The sequence below is a fragment of the Dryas octopetala genome, chromosome 5 (assembly GCF_963921425.1).
Source record: "Dryas octopetala chromosome 5, drDryOcto1.1, whole genome shotgun sequence".
Classification (NCBI taxonomy): Eukaryota; Viridiplantae; Streptophyta; class Magnoliopsida; order Rosales; family Rosaceae; genus Dryas; species Dryas octopetala.
In genome coordinates, this window is record NC_141370.1 from 478,332 (window position 1) to 487,522 (window position 9,191).

Genomic DNA, 9,191 nt, shown 5'->3' on the forward strand with positions numbered 1-9,191 from the left:
TTTAAATACTATAAAAAAGTACCTTTAAAAAAGTTAGACAGTTGATAAATCTAGCCCAATGATAAAAAAACTCAGAATGAGATGATTCTTAGCTGAAATTAAAGGTATGGAAGTCTAGTTTAAGTTGGCAAAATGTCAAAACCAACGACTTTGTCAAACGGTACCAGTTTTCAAAAGATCACAATAAGGGCAAAACTGGTTTTACAAGATAGTTTGGGGTTTTCAACTAAAACTTGGGTTTTAGAATGATTGTAACCTGCCAAGCATACAAGTTCACACACAATCATCTTTTTAGAGTTCCAAGACAGATTTCACAACCAAAAACAATAAAAAAAAAATCACCATGAAACTCAATTTTAAATATTTTGAGTTGATAAATGCTTACCTAAATCTCTATTGTGGCATAACAACTTTGTCTGCAGGCCATGCTACTGTACTGCCAAGAGCTTCTTCAATACAAGTCATGTCAGATGAAGGCCTCCATAAATATGCTTCGGGTTTCCTTGCTATATCTACCCAAATTCTCATGGCATTCGGTCCTAGAGGAATATGATGAACAAGCTGTTTTGGATCACTTGAAGACCAACGTCCTTCAGCCACTATCTCACCAGATCCAGTCCAATCTAACAACTTGCACTTGCTCTTTGAATTATTATTCACACTCTAACAATAAGAAACAAAAGAAAATATTAGTTATCTTTAGATTGATATTTCAACATGTATATGTATGATAATTCAATACAAGTAAGTATTTTACCGACGGAGAAGATAAATTGTCATTTTCCTCAGCTTGTTGACTCATGGGCATAACAACTTTGTCAGCTGGCCATGCAACTGTATTACCAATAGCTTCTTCAATACAAGTCATACAAGATGTAGGCCTCCATAAAAATGCTTCAGGTTGCTTTGCTATGTCAATCCAAACCTTCATGGCATTAGGCCCAAGAGGGATGTGATGAACAAGTTCTTTTGGATCACTTGAAGACCAACGTCCTTCAGCAACTATATCCCCTGATCCAGTCCAATCTACCAACTTGCACTTGGTTTGTGTGTGAGTATTAACACTCTATATAATAACAAGGCAAACATAAGAAGAAAAAATATCAGGTATAGTTTTAAATTGATATTTGCTCTTGTACATAGCTTTTTATTTTATTTTTTATCATGCAATACAAGTAACAACTTTACCATTGGCGAAGAAGCATTTTCATATTCCCCATTTTGTTGACCCCCATTTGGTTGACCCTAATAATGCATAAAGTTTGGATTCAATCAGTAAATAGGTTACAATTGTATCTAAATCAAAAGAATATATATTTAACAGTTTGTTACTTGCCTGAATGTTCATTAAACCACAGACTAAGTCCTCCAAATACTTTATCCTATCTTTAAGTTCAATCTGGCCTTCTTGAAGCTGGGCCACATGTTTGTCCCTCGATTGTAAGAAAGATAATTTAGTAAGGGTCATTCCTTTTCCCATTGCTCTTATCCTTCCATTAACATCTGGACCAAGGACTTTGGTAGGCCTCACCAAAAAGCCCAAGGCCCGAAGCCCACCCGAAGCCCGCCCGGCCCATTAGGCCCGAAGCCCGATTTGGCCCGAAAATTGGGCCGGCCCGAAAGTCTCTTGGGTTGGGCTTGGGCCATCCCCTTGAAGCCCATGGGCCGCCCGAAGCCCGCCCGTTTAGGCCCGCCCAAAGCCCGACCCAAAGCCCAATTTGGAAATCATAACATATTTAATAAGTTTTTTGTTTGTTTACTATAATAAATTATTAATATGCTTATTAAGTTATTATATAATACTATAATGTTAGTAAATAGTAATAGTGTAAACTATGTAATACCATAAATAATAAAGTAATAAACTTTTAAAATTATATACAACATTACAAGTATAATAAAATATAAATGTATATGTGTATATACAACTTTTATAATACAAGTATAATTAAAGTTATTAAACCACAATTGTCATTTCATTAATTCAACGATCTGAACCGTTCATTTTCTATTTTCATAGTCAAAGATCATCCTTACAAAAAATCGGCTAAATCGGAATTCATCTACCCATTCGATTATCATTAGAAAAAGCACGATCGTTCATTAATTCGACCACTGTTACATTTAGAAAAATCACTTTTACATTTTCGATTAAGCTAATTTTTTGCAAGAATTCTCTTTGAGTGGAGAACTAAAACTTGAACGGTTCGGATCGTTGAAAACAAGATCGATATGTGAGCTTCTACATATAAATACACTTGAAGAGTATAATTCTAATAATTTTCCCGTTGAAACCTTATTGTTTCCATAATTATGAAGACCACAACGTGATTTCAACAATCTGACCTGTTCATTTTCTATATTCATAGTCAAAGATCATCAGTACAAAAAATCGGCTAAATCGAAATTCATCTACCCATTCGATGATCATTAGAAAAACCACGATCGTTCATTAATTTGACCACCATTATGTCACTTTGACATCTCCGATTGAGCTAATTTTTTGCACAAATTATCTTTGAGTGAGGAACTAAAATTTGAACAGTTTGGATCGTTGACAACACAATTGCATCGTTTGTTTATAAAAATATGTAATAAAATATATAATAATATATATGTACATTTATGTTTTATTATAGTTGTAATGGTGTATATAATTTTAAAAGTTTATTATTTATGGTATTACACTATTACTAACATAATAGTATTATATAATAACTTAATAAGTATATTAATAATTTATTGAAGTAAATAAACGAAAGAGCTATTAAATATGTTATGATTTACAAACTTGACAAATAAACTAGTCAGCTCAGTTGGTTGAGAGTTTGTTATGTGAGGTCTCATGTTCAAATCACAATATAGCCAAAATCCTTTTTTTTTTTTGAAGATATATATGTGTCTAAATAGGCTTTGGGCCCATTTTGGGCTGCCCGTTCGAGCCTAGCCCGGCCCGGCCCTCCAAGCCCGCAAGCCAAAGCCCGATGGACGGGCCTTAGGCTTGTGTATTAAAGCCCAAGCCCAAGCCCGGCCCGGTCCGGCCCGAAAGCCCTATTGGGCTTCTATAATTCAAGCCCGAGCCCGGCCCGAACCCAAAAAATTTGGGCCGGGCTAGCCCAGCCCGGCCCATTGCCGACCCCTAGACTTTGGTTAGAGCATCTTCTTTCACATTAGTTGTTGAGCACGATGGTGAAACACTTTCTAATTTTTTCAACTCTTCCTAAAGGAGGTGATAAAAAAAATAGATAAGTACAATAAAAACAAAGTACCATACAAAATTAGGCAGACATATCATAAAGGGGTGCCAGGTAATGTAAAGTATATAGATGATCTTTCTTACAATAGTTTCACCAGCTGATGTGTTCACTGGTTTACCATCTTTTCTGGTGCGTGATTTAATCCAAACTTGAACTCTAGAAATGGAGGATGGGTTTGCACTAGTCTTTTTCTGAAAGAAAAATAATAATATATATCAAACAGAAATACCACTACTTGAACTATTTAATAAACAAAAACCTAGCTAAAAATATATTAAATTCAACAAGTTATATATCACCATGTCAACAGTCAATCGAGCAAATCCTTTTCGACTGCATGTGTGTGGAATTTGTTTGCGCCTCATTTTTATGTACTTCTCACTTCTAGCCTAGAACAATTCATTTGAAAAAAATATGTAAATAACTTATGTAACTTTCACTATAAAAGTACAACAGTTAGTTAATCAATGTGTTTACCTTAAATGTTGGACTTGTTTTTTACTTTACAAAACTCTTCCATACATTAATATCTTTAATGTTATCAGGCCGGAGTTTAAGCCTTTCTTCTTCATTTGGTGCTGTGAGTATTTGGTGAACTAATCTTGATTTTGAAGCTCTCCAAAGACAGCCCATCTCCTTAAATATATAGTCTTTTTGCCATCCCTCATCAACTTTGTACCTTGCCTACAAGTTATACATTGTAGAATTAGTAAAAATTTGCACAACTAGGTAAAATATGTACATAACAGTGTACATATAAAATTTATATGATCAGATAAAATGTTAGAAAAAGTACCATTAAACTATTTTCACTTACCTTAATAGATTTCCACAAAATTTCTTTTTTATCGGAATCATTTTTCCTCCAATCATCAAGTGTTACAGGTACATTTTCTCGCACAAGTGGTCCTAAATATGAAGACAAACTGACTGATCCATCTCCAATTGCTTCACCCCCATCAGTCCATTCAACTCAACCCGACTATCAGCATCCAAAGCAATGTCCTTCATTTTGGTTTTTCCTCTACTCTTTTGTGAGGATGCAGCTTGGGGTGCTTGTGATGATGCAGCTTGGGGTACTTCTGATGATGCAGGTTCATGCTGGGGTGCTTGTGGGGATGTAGGTGTTTGGTTGAGTTGGATAACAGGCTCTGGAGTGCCCTCTCTGTGCAGTGACCCACCAGTACGATTTGTAGGTGAATCAAGTGGTCCTTGTTCTGAGATTTGAGGCCTATCTTGAGATTCTTTTGGAGTTGGCTGTGTGTCCATTGGTTGGAGGTTAGGATGAGAAGTGACATTTTCTGTTGCCTTTTTCTTGGACGCTGATCTCGTAGTACGCTTAACCATGTTTACTGACCTGTAGGTGGGATAAAGAACAATAATTCAAAATAATTAGAAGTATGCTTTTTATTTTAGAACAAAAATGAATCAATATATAGAATAAAAAATCTGAAACAAAAGACCAAGGCAACAAGTTTACTTACTGTTCTGAACATTAAAAGCTAGGAAAGAAATATGAAATAAAAGAAACATCACATATATATAGAAGAAATATGAAATGAAAGAAACATCATGTTTCATTGATAATCTAAGTACATATATTACACAAAGATACCATCACAATCCCCCTTCACATAACTAACTTGCTCACTACATTCATCAATATTCATCTCAATTTCATTTGGAGTGGGAACTACATCTACATTCTCATCATACTTTTCCAACTCATAGAAACCTCTCGGTGGTGCCTTTAATAGGCTATACCAGTTAGAGGAATCATGTTCTCTTGAATTAAAAACTTGCTTCGCTTGAGATGAAAGGATAAATGGATCTCTCACAAATTGACTTTGACCTTGGTGTAGGTTAACAAGGGTAAATCCATCTTCAACCCTAACACCATTACCAACATTTGCCCAATGACACTTAAAGATCGGAACATAACATGAGTGGTAATCTAATAAAATTATATCAGTTATATCCCATAATAGGTAACCATATCAGATACTTGTGCAGCATCTTTTGCGCTTGCCCTACACATGCTAATTGCTTCAATGGAAACACCACTGTTTTGAGTTGACAACTCAACATCTATTGTATGAAACCGCTGCCCATTGATCATATATCTAGTGAAGGACAATGCCCCATTTCTTGGCCCATATGCAAGCAATTTTAATAACTCTGAATGATTACTTGAATCAATAGGAATCTGTCAAAAAAAAAAAAAATCAAACTGAGTCAAAGATATAATTCATTTTATATGTTGTAGCTGAGAACATTTGATCTTCTAGATAGCGTGTCACCTTTTTCTTTAACCATGATGCAAATTTTTCAGTGTGTCTCTTCCAAAGTAAGCTGGAATTTTTTTGAAGACTTTTGTTAGATTGCTTTAACTCCTCTTTATGCATCCTATAGTATAATGCAAAAATAAGTGAGTTAACTTGTATCTCTAGTTAGAAATTCTACAATTTTATGAGTGATTTACTTACTCTAAGAATGGTTCCACATCTGATGTATTGAATAGCACACAGCGGTGAGCAATTTCTAACAATTCATCACTTAATGTAATCTGTCTTTTCCCAGAAATTGGACGACCTTCAAGAATTACCTCATTCCCAAAATCAGAATTTCGTACTTCTTGAACATCAACTTCAATTGAGTGCTGTAGAAACTCACTACAAAATGCCATGCATTCATCTGCAAGATAGCATTCTGCAATGCACCCCTCAGGTCGTGCACGGTTCTTTACATATCCCTTGAATATTTTCATATGTCTGGAAGCATAAAACCATTATATTAAAACATGTACAACTTCTAAAATGAATGATTAAGTACAAAAAATTGATATGTGTTCCTAACCTCTCAAAGGGATACATCCAACGGTAGTGAACTGGTCCACACAATCGTACTTCTCTTCCTAAATGAATGGGCAGGTGAATCATGATATCAAAAAATGAAGGAGGAAAAAACCTTTCAAGCAAGCATAAGGTTTCAACCACCTCACTCTCAACTGATATCATTTTTTCCCTATCAATAACACGCTGATAGATTTTGTTGAAGAATACACTCATTTTCATTATTGCATTTCTTGGCCCTTTTGGCAGCAATCCTTTTACTGCTAGTGATATACAATTATCATGCATAAGAACATGATAATCATGAGACTTGAGGCCCATAATCTTGCATTCCTCTACTGATATACAATTCCCAATGTTAGAGCTATAACCATCAGGTACCTTCTAGTCAAATAACCTTTTGCAAAATGTCTTTTTCTCTGCCTTTGATAATGTATGTGGAGCTGGAGGAAGGTATGTTCTTGTTCCTCGATCTTCTGCATATAGGTCCTTCCTAATTCCCATATCTTCTAAATCCTTACGAGCATTGAGTCCATCTTTTGATTTCCCATTAATATCCAAAAGTGTGCCTATTATGCTTTCACAAAAGTTTTTCTCTACATGCATTACATCCAAATTATGGCATAATGGCAATTTCTGTTAGGATCATAAAAATTATGAGTTTAGAGTTTTTATATACTATTAAATTCTTAATAAAATAAAGTTTAGAGTTAAAGGATATAAAATACTCACCTCCCAGTATGGTAAATCAAAAAAGATTGACCTCTTCTTCCACATCTCTTCCCCATTTTGGTCTTCTCTTTTTCGTTTTCTCTTATCAGCTTTTCCCCAAACATTCACAAAATCTTTAAGAGCAAGAGAAATATTTCTACCTGTCATGATTCTAGGATTTCTTCCATTTTCTTCCTTTCCATTGAACCATGACTTATTTTTCCTAAATGGGTGTGATGGAGGTAGAAATCTCCTATGACCCATGTATACACCCTTCCTACTATACTTTAGCCACTGGTAATGAGTATTTTTACCACATATAGGACATGCTGTACTACCCTTTGTCTTACATCCAGCAAGATTTCCATATGCTGGAAAATCATTTACTGTCCACATCAAAATTGCTCTTAAATTGAAGATCGTTTTACTGAATGCATCATAAACATTCACTCCAATATCCCACAAATGTTGCAAATCTTCTATAAGTGGCTGTAAATATACATCGATGTCATTTCCAGGTTGCTTTGAACCAGGAATCAATAATGTTAACATAATGTTCTCTTTTTTCATGCATAATCCAGGTGGCAAGTTGTATGTAACGAGCATTACTGGCCAACAACTATATGGTTTGCCGAAATTGGAAAATGGATTGAAGCCATCTGTAGAAAGACCAAGCCTAAGGTTGCGTGGATCAGCTGAAAATGATGGCCATTTATCATTAACCAAGTCCCAAGATACAGAATCCACCGGGTGACGCATCTTCCCATCATTGCTTTTATGATTGAAATGCCACCTTAAATCTTCTGCCATTCTTTGAGACCTAAACATCCTTCTAAATCTAGGAATGATAGAAAAATATCTCAAAACTTTAGCCGGCACACCCTTTTTAATCTTCTTTGTACGCTTGTCAACCTTCCATCTTGAAGAATCACATTTTGGGCAATTGTCCATGTTCTCATACTGTTTTCTAAAGAGACAACAATCGTTCTTGCAAGCGTGAATCTTTTCATAGCCTAGATCGAATGCATTTAGAAATTTTTTTACTGAGTACAAGGACTTGAGAAGCACATTCGACATTGGTAACATGTCATGCATAATCTCTAGAAGGCCAATGAAACTCTTATCGGTCCATCCACTTACAGATTTGTGTCTGTATAAAGTTACAATGGCCGATAACTTTGTGTAATTTGTACAACTAGGGTATAGAGGGGTTTCTGCATCTTCTAATTGTTCAATGAAATCATCATCCCTTCTTTCTTCAACAGGCTCTATATAGTCTTCATCATGCAAGTAGGCTGCTCTATATAATTCATATGCCTCATTCATGTCCATTTCTTCAACTCCCTCATCTGTAATTGGCTTTTCCCCATGATGAAACCAATTTGTGTATGTGAGATCCATTCCCTTTATCACCAAATGCTCAAAAATAGTATAAGAAAAATGATGACTTAAGTTCCGGCAATTTTTGCAAGGGCATAGAATCTTTTCTGCGTTCCCTGAATTCTTTTCTGCCATCTTTACAAAATTCCATGCTCCTTGCAAGTACTGATCAGTAGCTCTAACATTTAAAAAAAAAAATGAATGTACTAAGAAGTCTACCAAGAGTGTTTAATTTTTAACTATTCAATTAGGTTGTAAGGTTATTGTTACCTGTTCAGATGCACCCAATCTTTATCCATCATCCTAAAGTCATATAAGATCTACAATAACAAGTCCTAAACTCTTAGAGAACCGATCCCATATCAATTACTCAATTGCAAAAAACTTAAAATAACAAATTCTGCATTTCAAAGTGATAGAGCAAAAAATAGATATATAAATGAAAATTAGTAAAGAAAGACTAGTACCAAACAAGAGATTTTCTCAATTGAGTTGTCTATATGTCTAATAAAATATAGTCAAATGCAATGATTTCATTTAATGTAATGACTCCATTTAAATTAAGCATTTAAAAATACCTCTTTGCACTCAACAACACCAATACCTCTGTAAATGCAATGGTTTAATTGATCTTCAGACCAATCTACCCTCGAATCTCTGCTTTTGTTACAGCAAAATAACATTGTTACTTCATAACTATATATAAATAACATTATAAACTATAAAACAATCCTACATTGACATGAAAAATAAATAAAAAGAAAGAGAAAAGGGAATGGTTGATGGGTGCAGAGAGTGAAAGACAACATTTTTTAGGACAGAGAGAAAAATAGAAAGTGAAAGAAAAAGATATAGATCCATATCCTAGCTAGCTTCTGTCCACAATGCCAAAGAGAAAGATAAAGATGTTCTAAGACTTACAAAATAGTATACACCTCTCTCTCTTGCATATCAATTGAATAAAAAACAATAATAAGTAAGAAATCATCCA

The 9,191-nt window shown here is 34.7% G+C and overlaps 2 pseudogenes; both read right to left on the reverse strand.

The window, feature by feature from the left end:
• Positions 1–393: 393 nt before the first annotated feature.
• LOC147283292 (uncharacterized) lies at positions 394–4,604 on the reverse strand (annotated as a pseudogene).
• A 254-nt stretch (positions 4,605–4,858) lies between these two features.
• On the reverse strand, positions 4,859–8,502 carry LOC147283293 (uncharacterized; annotated as a pseudogene).
• Positions 8,503–9,191: the final 689 nt, after the last annotated feature.